Source organism: Condylura cristata, unplaced genomic scaffold (assembly GCF_000260355.1).
Source record: "Condylura cristata isolate star-nosed mole 26May11 unplaced genomic scaffold, ConCri1.0 scaffold00005, whole genome shotgun sequence".
NCBI classification, from domain to species: domain Eukaryota; kingdom Metazoa; phylum Chordata; class Mammalia; order Eulipotyphla; family Talpidae; genus Condylura; species Condylura cristata.
The window spans coordinates 42,053,278-42,070,599 of NW_004567106.1; positions in this window are offsets into that span (position 1 = coordinate 42,053,278).

Sequence of the window (17,322 nt, forward strand, 5' to 3'; positions counted from 1 at the left end):
GTAATGCTTTAAAATAATGCTTTAAATCTGTAGAGAAAGAGTATTTACAGCTTTTCTCTCTTAAGAGCTACCTTTGTTATGCATTTCATAGCATTATATAGCCCTGTTTCTCTCTTTTTTTAACAGGTTTGGAATTACTGTTCTCACTAATAGATGAAAACTAAATAAAACATAGGAGTGAACATGACTAGTTCACTTGTAAAAACAAATGTCAGACGCATGGCCAGAACCCACAGGTCCTGAGTTTCCAGCTTGTTGCATAAACCACTGAGTCACAACACTTTTATACCTGTTGTAATTTAAGTAAAACTTCAGATGAAGATGCAACCATTCCTGAGATTCTCCTAAAGTAGCACTTCTAAAAATAAGCTCTCATTTCATCCTACATCCCTCAGCCCAGTCTACTCTCAAATTAATGGATTCATAGCTAAGAAATTACTGGAGAGTGAATAAGACAGAAGGGAGGGAAATTCTTTTCTAGTTCACTCCTGGTATCCCTTACTCCCTCATTCCTAGACCTAGTCAAAGCAAAAAAGCTGTTAAACATTTTTTAATTTGTGTTTATTGTTGAAACATGTCTTCTAATAGACAAGGAACTAGGGGGGAAAGGAGCGTAGTTTTTTAGTTTAGAAGAGCATAAGATTTTTTGAAAAAAAGACAAAAATGGAGAGACATTTAGAAAGAATAAGATGCTTTAGACCTAGTATATAATTCTGCATCACCATATTTTAGAGCTTTTCACATAATACACCATTTATTCTAATTACTGTACCCTAAAGTAGATGGGCCAGGTATTACTATCCCTATCTTTGTGTATGCTTTAGAATACCAGTGGGGATAATAATCCCTAAACTTGGAGAAATTAAATGATTTGCCCAAGATCATACAGAACTGGAACCAAAACTCAGGTGACTCTCCACTGAATGAAAACTTCAAAATGTTACACAACAAAAGCTAACTAGTATAATAATAAATGCTAACTGCAGGAGAATGTAGTAATTAAATCCACCCTCTTCTCTAACTTTTCCATCTCATTTTTTATGCTGTTTCATTTCATATTCAGAGAAAAATTAAAATTTTATAAATAACTTCAAAGTCAAGTAGTACCTAAGCATGTAATTAGTGATCCTTCAACTTAATGGCAATTACGTGCTGTATTCAGAACTGGATTATTAGCAAGGGCTGTGAAATAATACGTCATAAAAAATCCCTCTACTATATTGATTGAGCTCAGATCAAACAATCAATAAAAACTATAACCAAAACAAGTCAGAAATCCTTTTATTGAGAGATAAAAAATAAATTGCGATTCCACTTAAATGTAGTATCTGAAGTATTAGAAGTCAGAAACAGAAAATAGAATTATGAGTACCAGGGCCTGCAGGGCAGCAGAAAAGGAGAGTTTGTTAGTGGGTATAGCATTTCGATTTGCAAGATGGGGAAGTTTTGGAGATCTGATTCACAACAATGCAAATATACTTAACATTGCTGAACTATATATTTAAAAATGGCTAAGAAGGCAGACTTTGTGCTTTGTGTTTTTTATCATTTTATGACTACATCAGTTGTGTTCCTTGGAATGAAAAAAGTATTGGAGATGGGTAGTGGTAAATGTTGTACAACAGTGTGTATGGATTTAATATGTCACTGAACTTACTTTTCTTGGCTTTTATGATTTTTTAATTATCTATAAATTTCCTTTTAATATGCTCTTCTAGTTCTTATTTATATTTTTCTTAAATTTTATTAATTTGTCAGTAATTTACATAATTATATTTTTTGGGGGTACATTTTCACACTGCCATGTATCACATGCTTCACTCATCCTCCACCAAAATTCCTATGCTGATATACTGTCCCCTCCCCCTAAATGAGCCTTCTCATTCTGCCCTTCCTCTTTGACAACCAGTGTATTGCATTCAGTATCTGTCTTTTATTCTCATGACTTGTTTCACTTAGCATAATCACCTCAAGATGCATCCATTTTGTCCCCCACAACATACTTTTATTTTTTTTTTAACAGTTGAGTAGTATTCCATTGAATATATACTCCACAATTTCTTCACTCAGTTTTCTCTTTGGAACCTTAGGTTGGTTTCTGCCCTTGGCTATTGTGAATAATGTTGCTGTAAACACGGTGTGCATAGATCGTTTTGTATCAATTTTCATATTCTTTGTGTAAAATAGCATGGTATTGCTGTATAATATGTTTTCACTTTTATTTTGTTAAGGTATCTCCACATGGTTTTCTATAGAGGCTGTATCAATTTAATTTACATTCCCATCAACTGTGTATGAGCTAGCATATGTTTATTCCATTCTTTTTAAGATGCACCATTTTCATCCAGTGAGGTGATAATCTCATTGTGGTCATGATATACATTTCCCTTATTAGAAGTGATGTTGAACATTTTTTCATGTGTCTGTAGGCCATCTGAATGTATTCTTTGGAAACGTATCTCTTTAAGTCTTTCTTATGCCCATTTTTGAATTGAGTTATTTATCGTTGAGTTGTAGGAGTTATTTATGTATTTTGGAAATTAGCCATTCATCAGATGTGTGATGTACACATATCTTTGCCAGTTCATAGGTTGCCTTATTGCTTTTGCCTTATGGTTTGTGGTTTCTTTTTGAGTTTTAAAAACTTTTTAATATTTGTAATGCTATCTGTTTATTTTTGCCTTTGTTTCCCTTGCCATACAGGTTGTATCCCCAAATATATCTCTGTGGCTAATGTCCAAGAATGTGTCACTTATATTTTCTTTAAGTATTTTTTGTTTTCAGGTCTTATGTGCAAATCTTTAATCTATTTGGAATTAATTTCTGTGTGTGGCATTAAGTAAAGATCTAGTTTCTTTCTTTTTCTTTTTTCCTTTGGGTGTAGCTAAGCTCCCCTGCACCATTTCTTAGAGGCTTTCTTTTCTCCACTGTGTGATCATGGATCCTTTGTCAAATTAATCGTACATATTTGTGTAGGTTTGTTTCTGGGCTTTCTATACTGTACCATTGGTTTTTGTTTCTGTTTTTGTCCCAATACAGTACTGTTTTGATTACTCTCTGATACAGTTTGCTCAAGGAATGCGATGCCTCCATTTTTCTCATTATCTTGTTTTATCTATCCGTGGCTTTTATGGTTCCATACTCATTTTAGAATTTTTTGACCTGTTTCCTGAAAATCATTGGAATTTTGGTAGGTGTTGTCATGAACCTGTAAATGCACTATATAACATGTCCACACTAACAGTGTTTTTATTTTCAATCCATGAATACAGGATCTTTCCATTTCTTTGTTGTTGTTTTTTTTTTAATTTCCTTCAGCAGTATCTTAACATTTTCGGTATATGTATTTTTTACCTCCTTCTTTAAGTTTACTTCCAGGTATTTCATTCTTTTTAGTGCAATTGTAAATAAGTTTTAAAAAAAGTTTTGCATATAAAAATGCAGCTGATTTTTGTGCATTGATTTTTGTACCCAGCAGTTACTTTTTAAAAGTATACTTTAAAAATAGCTTTTTTAAACTTTAAGGTTTTTATTTTTTTGGTATCAAAATTAAGAGTTATATTATTTTAATAAGGCAATTATTATCTATCTACCTTCTTACCAATTTTTAAATATTTTTATTATTTCAAAATTCTTGTGAAGAATTTGATTATCTCTCTCTTCACCAGTAACTTGTTTCCTAGAAACTTTCACTTTCTTTTCCTAGTTGACTATCTGATATTTAATGTTTCTTCACTAGATTTCACTTTGCTTTCTTTTTCCAATTACCTGACTTCTCTTTTTCTAGGTATCACATAAAAACTTTAAAAAATATGTTCATAAAGATGTCACGTATCTGCTGTCATGTGTCATACAGATGAGCAATTTGTAAGACAATATTAATTATACAATACTTTTAATAGAATTTGTAATTGTGGTTGTGTGTGTGTGTGTGTGTGTGTGTGTGTGAGAGAGAGAGAGAGAGAGAAAGAGAGAGACTGATAGATTTATGATGTCCGCTAAAGCCCTCAAAGCTGCCTGGACAGCCCTTTTACTTATTTTTGATAAACTCTCATGACTCCTCAAGCCATACACCTTACTTCCTCATGCTTAGAAATTATAGGCATTACCAAGTTTCAACTCATTCAGTCTCTCTCCTCTTTCTAAATAAAATATAGAAATCATAAGCTTCTATGCTTGTATGTAAGCTACTTAATTCTTTCTGAGGCTAGAATTTCTTCCTGTCTCCTCTATGTCCTCTTTTCCTTCTCTTCTGACTCCCTATAGTATGAAGAGCTCAAGATTTCCATAGACTACTGCACAAACCCATTGTTTGTGACCCACAACATGGCACATTTCTCCTAAAAGGCCCTACTAGCCAGATCTAATGACCTCTTAATTTATATACAATTGACTTTTTTGCAGCATTTGACCCTTTTTAATAAATTCCTCTTGAAATTCTCTCATTCTCATTTTTATTTTTAAATTGAGGTGAAACTGACATAACATAAAATTAAACATTTTTGAGCAAAGAGTTCATTGACATTTAGTACAGCACCATGCTATCTAGCTATCACCTCTACCTAATTCTGAAACATTTTCATTCCTGGAAAAAGTAAATCAAATATCTTATCCATAAGCAATTCTACCAATCTGTGCTGTGTTTCTAGGAGTTTTCTATTCTGATTATTTCATATAAATGGAATCATATAATGCATGACCTCTTCTGTCTCTCTTCTTTTACATCATGTAACTTTTTCTTGGTGTGTTTGAAATCTCAATATTTGCTATATTTGCTTATATTTTATTTAATATTTGCCATATTTGCAGAGTTTAAGTACAAAAGATTATACAATCAAAATGTCTTTATAATTCCTTTCTTGGTCCATAAATATCTTGAATTTTTATTGTTCCATTGTTCAGTGTTATATTGAGTAGTATCTTTTAAAACCATGGGATAAAAAAAAATGCATAACATGAAATTTAGTCATTTTTTAAATTATCCAGTGCACTAGTGTTAAGTATATGAACTTGTTGTAAAACTTATCTTCAGAACTTTTTCATCTTATGAAACAAAAATATATTTACTCATTAAACAACTCTTTTTCCTGGCTGATTGCCCCTGACAAGCACCATTCTACTTTCTGTTACTATACATTTAATTAGTTTAGATACCAGATACAAAGTAAATTGTACTGCATTATCTTTTTGTGACTGACCTGCTCCACTAGCATAATATCTTCAAGATTAATCTATGTTGCAACATGTGACAGGACTTTTCTTCCTAAGACTGAAAAATATTCCGTTTATATATAGATAGATATAGACATACCATATTTTATTATCTCTTTTTATCCATGATAGAGATTTGAGCTGTTTTCACCTTTTAGCTCATGTGAATCATGCTACACTGAACTTGTGTGTATATATATATATATACAATAATAGAAATGATCTATTTAACCTTGTGAACCCATCTTCATCCAGAGACATGTAAGTTCTATATATACTTGTTTAACTATTTATTTTCAGTTATTTTGGCTATATACCCAGAAACAACAGCTCTAGTTTATATGGTAATTCTATGTTAAGTTTTTTTAGGATGCCCCCTACCCCCGCAACTATCTTCCATAGTGACTGCATCATTTTGTGTTCTCACAAAATGCACAGGATTCCAATTTCTTCACATCCTTACAACACTGAGGGTTTTCCTTTTTTAATTAAAAAAAAATTGGCCACAAATGTGGGTGTGAAGTGGTACCTCACTGTGGTTTTGATTTGCATTTTCCAAATGACTAATGATATTAATGTCTTTTTGTTTGCTTATAGGCCAGTTCTATATTTTCTTTAGAGAAATACCCATTCAAGTCATTCATTGGAGTCTTTATATTTTTGTTGTTGAGTTATAAAAATTCTTTATATATGTTCTGGATATTAGACTCCTATTAAATATATGAATTGCACTTATTTTTTCCCCCATTCTATAGGTTGTTTCCTTCCTTGGATTTTAAAATATTGCTTTCTGCTATTTTTCTCCTCTTCTTCTTTCAAATAGTTGATGTATTCAGTAGGTTAATTTTGAGCACCCCATATGTTGCTGGGCACTGTTTCAGGTAATAAAAATACAAATATTACTTGCTTTCCCATACCTTTTAATTTCTTCACTTTTCTCTATACTTCTCATTTCCCCATTTACAATGCCTTCTCTTTGTAGACCCCCTGCACCTCTTTAGTTCCAGAAAGGCCTATTTAATCTTCAGAGCCAATCTGAACATCAATCCTAGTGGGAGATTCTATGATTTCACCAGGCAGACTCATTTACCATTTCTTTGCTCCTGGAGCACATTATATGATTAATCCAATATTCTAGGCTATCCACGGTTTTATTATTGTTTGTTTATATATCTGAGATGTAAACATCTTCATGTAGAGATCTTATGCTTATAGCTAATAAATCTCTTCTAAGCTCTTAGTAAATGTCTGGCACATAGCAGTTATTCAACAGATACAGAAGAATCTTAAGATTTTGGATCAGTTTTTTTTCCCTCCAAATTTTTATTGTAGACATTTTAAAATTGACATAAAGCTATAAATAGTAAAATGACTCTCCATTACTTATCAATTAACTTTCATATTTATCAACATGGGGTCAATTTTGTTTCATCTAACTCCTTTCCATTTCCTCTCCCACTTACTTTGAAGAAAACCTTACAAAACACTGCAAGCTAGCTGTAGCTACCTCAGTGCAAATTCGATCCCCACCTCCCAGGTGTTCCACATGGCACTGCAGACCTCTCCTGACCTTGCTGCACTTCTTGATCTACCTAATCTGCTCCCCATTCAGTCTCTGGTAAATCCTTTCACAGCCCTTACACCTCTGGCTTGTACCTCATTTGTATGCATAAATAAAAATCTTAAAAAAGAGAACATCACTTCATTGATGTATACTTTGGGGGGGGCATTTTAAAGGGAAATGTTTGAACATTAAATACAAACTTTAGTTTATGTGGGGTCTATTAATGTCCTCAATTAACAATCCTTCAATTGTAAGCAAATAAGACAAATCTGAAGAAGTTATTTGTGATATCAGAGCCTAAAAATTTTATCTTAGTAGGTGCTAGTCTTAAAACAAATCCAACATAAGCTCTAGGATTTCTGCACTTAGGGAAACTCTCAAATGACAAACTAATGTCCATTACAGTGAGCCTAAGGTATTATTGCAAGATCTAAATTTTCAAAGAAATGGCTAAGAGAAAATATTTTACTTAAGCAAGAAATAAATATACTTTTCTGAAGTAAAGTTTCTTTTTCTAAAGTAAAGTTTTTTTTTTTAAAACCTATATGTTGAATCTCATTTCATCAGAAAATAATGCTAGCTTCTATTTAGATATAAAATGACAGAATCTTTAAATGTTTTTTAAATTGCAGTGAGTAATGAAGTGGTAGTGTGTGAGTATTGTTGAAAATATCGAAAATTATTTCTCTTATTTTTTCTAATATAATTGACATTTTCCAGTTCTTTCTATTTCCTACATGCCCTTTGGGATTCTGTTTGAAACTGATGAAGGTCTTCAATGATACATCTCATGATTACCACTTTGCTGCTGTCCTTGGCCACGCCACTGTCATCTCTCACTTGCCTTTTATGATAGTCTTTTAGCTGGATTCTGCATCAGCTCTTGCCTGCCTTTGTCCCTCAGGTCAGAACAATCCTTTTAAAGCATGTCAGATCACATCACTGCTCTGCTCAAAACCCTCCTGTAGTTTCACATCCCTTTTAGATGTGGCATTGCAATTGCTCACGAGGGTGTGTTTTAGAAATTTGTGACGAGTATTTTGAGCTGTACCATGATGGAGTGGCATTGACAGTGTGGAGACCTAAGCTACTAGTCCATTCTATAAGTTCCCTCCCTATTAAGCATTGTCTCTTATCTTGCATACATTTTTAAAATTTTAAGGTATAATTTATAAAAAAAAAATCCACCCACTGTAAATGTACTGTGTGAATTTTAACAAATATATGCACCAATGAAACTACCACATCAATCAAGGTATTTATATCACCACAAAAATTTCCCTCACATGCCATTGAATGACTTTTGAATGCCCTTTTGGATACTCTTAAGGGTGAAAAGCCTGTTTATAATAAACTGAGCCTATTTATATATAAATCCATTTACATGTAAATATAGATTTTGGGGGGCATTATTTTCATATACTCTTGGTTTTCAAAAATAAAACTATCATATAAATTGAAAGAAGATTGAAGAGAATTCTTTTCAGAATTTTACCAGAGGTTTGCCATTTTGGAAAATCATGCCAGAGACAGCATCAACATCACATTTTATGGTATCTGAGTTTCTGAGAGAAAACAACTCGATCAATCTGCATTTATAACTGTCACATTACGGTGATTCAGTATAAAGATTTCAACATTTCATTGTTTATTTTCAGTGTTCATATATGAACATTTACATATATTGAAGGATACCATTTTATGTCTCATTTATGTCACATCCAGCATCTTACTGGTTCCTTTGAAGTTAAGTATGTATATACTTAACTTCCATTTAATTTCAGGATAGTTAGGGAAGAATATAAAATATTTGCTATAAAAAGAGAGCAATGGGCTTGTTTGATTAGAGAATCTCTGTACTCCATATTCTCCTCCTTCCCCTTTCATGCCCTAGGGAACCTGTCTGAGTGAATCTACTATTTATTATTCACCTTGATCCTTTGCTCTAGCTCACTGACCCCACTGGCTGTTCCATGGCTGTTCCAGTCATATACCCACCTCTGTATCTTTTGTTTTCCTTTGCTGGAATGCTGTTCCTTGGAGTAGCTATGTGTGTCTTTCTTCTCAGCTGTGTTTCAAAGCTACCTTCTTAGGGAGGCTTTCCCTACACTCCTGTTTTTTTTTCATATAAAAATTATTACCCAAAAAAAAAATTATTACCCTCTGGAAAGATTTCATATATATTTGTTGTTGTTGTCTGTCAACTTGTCCTCCAGTCTCTCTCTGCTCACCACACTAAAGTGTAAACTTCATGTGGACAGCTGAAAAATGTGGGTTGGTGTTGGTGGAAAAAAATTGTTCAGTGTTGTTTTGATATGCTACATAGTCAACCCTGAGCTTCCTGCTTACATTGTAGCTTGACATATTGCACAAAACAAAACATATATTGTACGTATTTTGTAGTATATTGTACATATTGTTACAAAGGCAACAGTATCTGTGGAGTTTAAGACAGTTCTTAGCACATAGTAGGTACTCAATAAATATTTATTGAAAGAGTGAATGTCTTTAGAATTCCAGAGAAGGTGTTTTTGTATGATTTTATCTGAAAATTTAAAGACTTATTTACTTATTTATTTGTTTTTATGTTAACATGGTTTTCTGGGGAATAAAACATGGTTTCCTGGAGAAGTGCCATTTATTCTCCCTATGCTATAAAAGCTAGTTGAATCGGCCCTCCCTGGTGGCGCAGCGGGTTAAGCACAGCACTGAGAAGCTAAAGCCACGTCCTCATGAGTTCGAACCCCTCCTGCCCCAGAGGAAATCCACATAGTGAGGCAGACCTCTCCTGACCAACCCGCTGCTCCCCTCAGCAGTGTACTTTGTTGATCTGCCTGTTCTGCTCCCCTCTCTGTCTCTGGTGAATCCTCCCACCTTCCACATCTCTGGCCTGTACCCCTGTTCCATGTGAATAAATAAATTTTTTAAAAAAAAAAGTTAGTTGAATCATAATTGGTTCTCTGAAGGTTCTATTGTATTCTTTCCCTCATTAAGAGGATTGACAAGTATAACCTAGTGTTATTTATAAGCTATACCCATAAGGCACACTGATGTGTGCCCTACTTATGGTATAATTAACCTGAGTCACAAATTACTTATCAATCATTTGCCCCTAGGTGTCAGAGGCAATATATGGCATTTTAAGAACAAAACTGGGGAAACATTATTAATACAAGTAAACCCCATTGATTTAAGACAACTTTCAGAAATTGAGTTAATTTGTTTGAACTGAGCTGAAATGTTTAACTCTTACATACTCCCTAAATAAAAGCAAAGTAGTGCAAGAAGGGTTATAGGAAAATGATCAGCCATTTTAAGAAAACATCCTACTTCTTAGTAGTCGTTTGACCCAGTCATCACTTATTCAGACAACCAATACTTATTGAGCAGCTAAATGCAGCAGGCATGGATCTGGAACTGTAAGGACAACTAAGAGTTCCAACCAACCCTTAGAGAACTTACCATCTAATAGAAATACATATAAATAAACAAATAGATAAGACTGCCAGGTAGCAGTCTTCTGGGGGACAGAAGGGAATAGCAGTCATGGCCATGTGTATGGTCATAGCTACCATCAGAGTTGGATGGGGGCAGAGAATTCAAAAAGAGGGTTAACAATTGAGCTGCATCTAAAGAGTGAAGAATATTGTTGTGTGGGTTGAATGAGTGAGATAAGGATTTTCTAGGCATACAGAAAGCCATGATCCAGAGGTTTGAAATCATCCACCTAATTAGCAAAGCTGTTTGGCAGAGTTGCTTGGCTGACTACCACTGTGGGAACAAAGTGATACAGGTCTGTGTGGTGGGCAGGGGTCATGGCATGGATGGTCTGGTACCATACACTAGAGGAATTTGAACTTTGTTTTATAGACAGTGGAGAGCCAGTATAGCCCTGTAGGCAGGACAATAAGTCAGTTTACTTCACTGATGGATTAGACAGGTGGGTCTAGAAGTACTGTTAACAGTAGTCGAGGTGAGCAATGGTTGAGATCCTGAAGTGAGAATGTAGCTATTAATATGGAGAGAAGGGAGGCATATTGGGAAAATGCTAGAATCTCTAGGACTTTCTGAATGATTGTAGTGGAAGTATAGGGAGAAAAAGGAGTTAGGAAAACACTCAAAAGCTCAGATGGCGCATAAGCTAGACAGGTGGCACAAGTGAACAAAAGGGGCCTCACATTCATTGCCTCCATTATGAATACTACTTGAACCAAGAACTCAACTGAATCTAGCTGGGACTCTGCTTAGCTCTACTCAGTTGTTCCATATATGTAGTGCCTGGTGTTGCCTCAACTTATTTTAAAAGAGAAGCTCAAAATTTACTTTTATGTGATACATCAGAAATCTTACATGTAGACTCAAAGTTTTAACAAAGGTTTGCCTGAACAATAGCAAAAAAACTCAAACGAACAAAATACAAATTCATAACCTCAGTAAAATCATCAGATTGTAGCACTGTTCTCAGATGACTCCTCTTTTCTACATTGACTTACTAGGAGTATGGTGCCATTCACTCAGATAGGATTCTCTTGCCCGAGTCATTTCCTTCTGCAGTCTGCAGCCACAGATAATATTTTGACTACACCCTGAGGAGATACCCTGAGCCAGAAGCCCTACCTGAGCCACCTGGAATTCCTCATCCACTGCAACTATGTGAGATAATAAATGTTTGTTGTTGTTTTAACCCACTAAGTTTTTGAGAGATAATTTGTTATACAACGATACATAACGTATAATACATCGTGACTCATTCACATCTAAACACTGTCTCTGGCTTATAAGACATCTCAGGCACCTAGGGTTCTCCTGCTGTTTTCTGAGGCACTTGGAGTATGGAAAACTTTGTATGGGGGTTGTCTATGACACTGTTTACTCCAACACACCATATGATTATTCCTTCGCTGGAATTGTTCCTCCCTCATATCTCTTTTCAGGAACAAAGCTGTAGTCTCCTCTTTTCCAAAAACAAACCTGTTTGTAGACCTCCCATTCTTCATCCCTAGCCTGGGTGTATTCAATTCTATCTTGGGTCTTGGGGAAATCCTTCTCCACCTTCATAGCCAAATTACTGTGTACTTCAATCTTCTCATTTTCTCTGAGACTTTTAGAAATAAAAATTAGAAAATATACAAGTTTCTGTGCTTCCTACTATGTTATAATCCCATCCCTGATACAGTGAATACAGTCTCTCTTACTGAGCTTTGTGTTATGGAGCAGGAAAGAGGAAAATGGAGGGGAGAAAAATAGATGTGAATAGCTGAAAATACTATCTTACTAAAATTATCAATATGTTTTGCGTGCTTCAGCTGTGCCAGATGATATAATGAATGCTTTAAATATTTTATCTAACTGAATCCTTACAATAACCTATGAAGTAACTACTATTATTATACTCATTTTAGAAACAAGGAGTTCAGGTTTTAGAGAGATTAAGTGACTTGCCTGAGGTCTCAAAACTTGAAGGTGGCAAAGCTGGGATCCTACCAGGAATCTATTGGTCTGGGAAGCCCAGGCTTTTGACCATTACTATTCATTTTCTTTCTATATGTGTCTTAAGGATGCTCTTTATTTGCTCACAGGAATGAATATGCCAAATGATAGTAAGATGACCTGCTCATTAAAATATTTCTGACAGTAGTTTTGGCAACACTTTATAGACAGGCAGACCTACTTTGTGCCCTTGAAAATTTAAAAACAACAGCTTTAATATACTGACTAAAGCAGACCTTTTGTTAAGCAGGTCTTCTACCCAGCAAATGTTTTCCAAGTGCTGTGGGTCCTGTAGACGAGGCTGGGAATGCCAAGACGCTTATTCTTCATGAGCTGTTTGGATGGTCCAGACATAAAAACTAGTAATTATAGCAGTAAGATAAGTTCTGGATCTAAACAGCTTACGAACTATATGTTCAGGAATGTGAAAGAGAAATACTAAGCTTAGGTACATCAGGAGAAAATTCCTAGAGGTAACATTTCAGCCTTCAAGGATGAAGAGAAATTCACTAGCAAAACATTTTAGAGAGGAGAAGTGACCTGGTCAAAGGTGCCTTGTGATTTTACTTTATTTTTTTATAGTCTATTCTTTTAATTGTTTCATTTTGTTATTCATTATTGTTGTAAATATTCTTCTATGCTTAACTTATAAATTAACCTTTATCATAGGTATGTAAGGAAATAACATAAATAGATTTTACTACTATCCACAGTTTTTAGGCATTAGAACATATCCCAGTGTGAGGGGGCTGTGGTGTTACAATTGGTTATTTCACTGTGTACATATACCACATCGTTTTGATCCACTCATCTGTTTGGGGACACTTAGGTTGTTTCTATAACTTGGCTATTATAAATAATGCTGCAGTAAACATGGGAGTACAAGTTTCCTTTCAATTAGTATTTTTGAATTTTGCCTAGGAATGTAATTACTGGGTTGTGCTTGGCAATTTTAGAGCACTCTATATAGTTGGAAATACTGAAAAGCAGAATGGATACTTGTAGGGACCAGATAATGAAGAGGTTTGTTATGCCACGATAATAAGTAAACAGGATTAAAACTTTCACCCCACAGGTGGAATCTTGCCCCTAGATTTTCTTTGTTTGATCTAGATTTTTTTAATTGAAATTGAATGCCTAAGAGCATATGTAAGTCTTTCTGTCTTCTCTCTTCCAGCCCACCTTTCCATATTATAATTGCCCCAACTAATCACATGTTTAGATCTCCTGTGTCTACTGATACTTGGGTTTATTTCTTCTATATCACTGGGGAATCACTGTAGAATATTTTAAAGCAGAAATGACATGAATGGATTGCTTTTTTTGAGAAGACTTACTTACTGTGGATGGTGAATGGTGAGGTTACAGGGTGACAAGCTGTACACTACTGAGTCTTAGTGATTGAGGAGGCAGGGAATGAGGCAAGAGTCATGATCCCTAAGTAGCTACTAGATGAGTGATGTTGCCTTTCACCCAAAATGGAAACGACAGAAATTGTTTTTGATATATAAATCATAAACTTGGGACCCTTTCATGGTTGCTAAGAGTTCATTTACCTCATGGCCATCAGCAATTTCTACATGAAATCATCAAGAAGATTTTACAACTGTCTAGTATGTGCCTATAAAGACTGTGACAGAGCATGTGACAAATTAAGATACATATATGACATATTGAAATGTCCTGATGGTAACAATGAGATTTGTTGTTTACACTGGGAAGTGTTTTGGAAAATCTGGGGCATATATGGTTACTGTATATAAAAATTATATTGTTGTCCTGGAAAAATTAACACTATATAAGGAAAATGTAGTCATAGGCTCCTGCAAGGCCCTGTAGTGAACACTACTTATGTGATTATAACAGTATAAACACTGGCTCAATATTTAATCAAAGGAAGTAGTCTAACTCTATTGAGTAGATGGGGAAGAGCAGACAGGGTGGGGTGTAGGAACATTAAATCCACATCTGTGATATCAGAGAGTAAATAAAGATGGTTTGCAAGTTTGTACACAAATTTGTACAAATTGTTGACCCACAGATTTTCTTTGTTTGGTGTAGATTTTTTAAAATTGAAATTGAACGCCTACAAGCACATGCAAGTCTTTCTGTCTCCTCAAATTCTTTGGTACTCATCTCTTCAAGAACTATAGTCTAGGAAACTCCCTGGTGGCCTATGGCTTAAGTCTCAGTGCTATCACCTGAATTCCACCCCCAGCCAGGGAGTTAACCCATATAGTGAAGCAGACCTCTCCTGTCTCGCCTCCGCTCCCCTCAGCACTGTACTTCAGTAGATCCTCCATTCTGCTCTCCACTGTCTCTGGTGAGGTATCTCATACCCATGCCTCTGGCCTATACTGCAGTTCTTCTACACAAAAATAGAAACAGAAGTAGAATTGGAGTCTAGCCTTATGAGTAGTGGCTAGACTTAATGACTTCAAACAAACAGAGGAAATGACAGTGTGCAACTGTAGAAGTTAGGTCATAATAAGAACCCCAGCTTTCCCCTCATTTGTCTCTTTGATCACTTGATATGGAAGAAGCATGAATTGATTATTCTTAACCTAGAAATTAGTAATATAGTAGTCGATTATAAAGAAGGCTACCATTTTATTATTCTGGCTATCATGAGTATGTTATTGTACTGACTAATTCTAAAACATTTCTGAGTATTACCATATGTTCATTATAAATCCTAAATCCATCTTACCAACAAATTTTCTTTTGGCTCCTTTGACTACAGAATATCACTTCCTGGAGTTTCTAATTGTCCTCTCCCTCCTTATTTTTGTAGAACACTATGTATAATATGTATTATATATTATACATATATATAGTTGTATAGTTCTATCTCCCAATTATTTTTTCCTAAATAATCCAACATAACAGTTAAATTGTTGAATTCCTATCTTTGTCCTGGAATCTTTGCTCCCAGATCTCTTTGATATAACTAGTTGCTTCAAGCTGTACTGCACAGCTGCCATCCTGGGATTCACCTGCTCTGCTTTGGTAGCTCCCATGTTACTTAAGTGCAGCATCTTTTCTCTTTTTCTGTTTACATATATATATATATATATGAGCATATATTCAATATTCAAACTGCTTTCTAAGTTAGAGTAGGTGAAAGTTTCAACTTATACCCTGTTTTGGGGTTAACTTTTTTCCTTCTCACCCTATCCCTTACTCTAAGCTATCATTTCTCCTTAGAGTTGCTATATGGGATATCTTCTATAGTCATTTTTTTTAAAGAATTATTTATTTATGAATACATGAACTTGGGTGTAGGCCAGGGAAATTGGGGAGTGAGAGGATTTACCAGAGACAGAGCGGGGAACAGAACAAGCAGATCGACTGAATTACACCTCTGAGGGAGCAGTTGGTGAGACAGGAAAGGACTGTTGTGCCATGTGGGTCAGCTCTCTGGCTGGGGATTAAACTCATGCTGCAGTGGCTGTGGATAATTTCATAGTGCTGAACTTTAACCCCTTGCACCAACAGGGAGGGTCCTCTTCTATAGTCATTTTTAAACAAGTTTATCTCTTCTATTGTTTCTTTTTCACTGTAGGTTTACATGGTGTCTTATTCCTTTGTTTCAGAAAAGTTTAGTGTGATCAGTTCACCATGTTTAATCTGAAGACTACTTCATGCATTTTAAAGGTTACCAGCTTTTTACAATCTGAATGGATATACCAAACTGATTTAACCATACACCTATTGAAAGATATTCAAAATTTTTTTGGTGAGCATACTTTTCTATACATTTTTGAATATACAAAATTTTTTATAAGATAAATTTCTATAATTTATTAGATAAAGGATATGTATACATATATGTTAATTTTAAAAGGTACCACCAAATTGTCTTACTGACCATAGTTGCTCATACATAAACATTCAAACATGTCAGGACAAAGTACAAATTCCTCTGTATTGTACCCTGTTTATGAAAGAGTGGTAGAAAAAGAATATGTAAGCTATTTCTACAGCATAGTGATGATTCTATTTTTAGCCTATAAACAGGAACTAGAACCAGGATAAAAACACAATTTCATTTACTTTCAATGAGAAAAGCATAACAAACACCCTTCCCCCTCTCTTGCCAATAAAAGGAGGAAGCAAGCAAATAAATAAGCAGATTGTCACCTGTAGATAGCCATATTCACCAGTAAGATTAAAGTTGGTTAAATGTTTTTTTTAAGATTTATATATTTATGCATACAGAACTGGGGTACAGGGGCAGGATGGTGAGAGGATTTACCAGAGACAGAGTGGGGAGCAGAACAGGCAGAATAATGACATATACTGCTGAGGGGAGCAGCAGGCGAGACAGACGAGGTCTGCTGTGCCCTGTGGGTCACCTCCCTGGCCAGGGATTGAAACTTGAGCTGAAGTGGCTGCAGCTAGCTTCAGAGTGCTATGCTTTAACCCACTGAGCCACCAGGGAGGGCCCTAATGTTGATATTTTAACGAAATGAAAGCAAACCCCAAATTAGAGCAGAATACTGTACTGAAGCACCAAGCTCATCTGGATTCAGAAAAACTTACTGACAAAGAGAAAGGTTTTTCTCTTGGTTTGTACAGCACTATCTTTATCCCTATATCTGTTAGCTTTTTGTGGGTCTGAACAGGGTTTTCCTGTCTCTCCTGCTATCCAAGAGCTGACTTGGGGTTGGCTCATTAGAAAGTAAGTCATCAAATGTCTCCAAACTGCCATTGTTTATATGGTAATATTATAAATTCTCAGAAGGCAGGGAATCTTCTGTGATTCCTTATTAAGAGCTCATCTTCTCTGTGAACATTGCGGAATATTGAGGAAATAACATTGAGCTCGAGGTTTTTCAGCCTTTGCATGCCATGTGAAGATGCACTAAATCACAAGGTTGTGATTCAGTAACTTGCTCACATTACATGTAGATTGTAGGGGTATCATGGAGCTTCTATTAACCCTCAAGTAGGCTTCACATGATTCTTCATTTCAGGATTAAGGCTGAAAGACCTTTCTCTTTTTTCTGAGACAGAGGGCAGAAAAAAGATGGCTGGCAGAAACTCACAATATC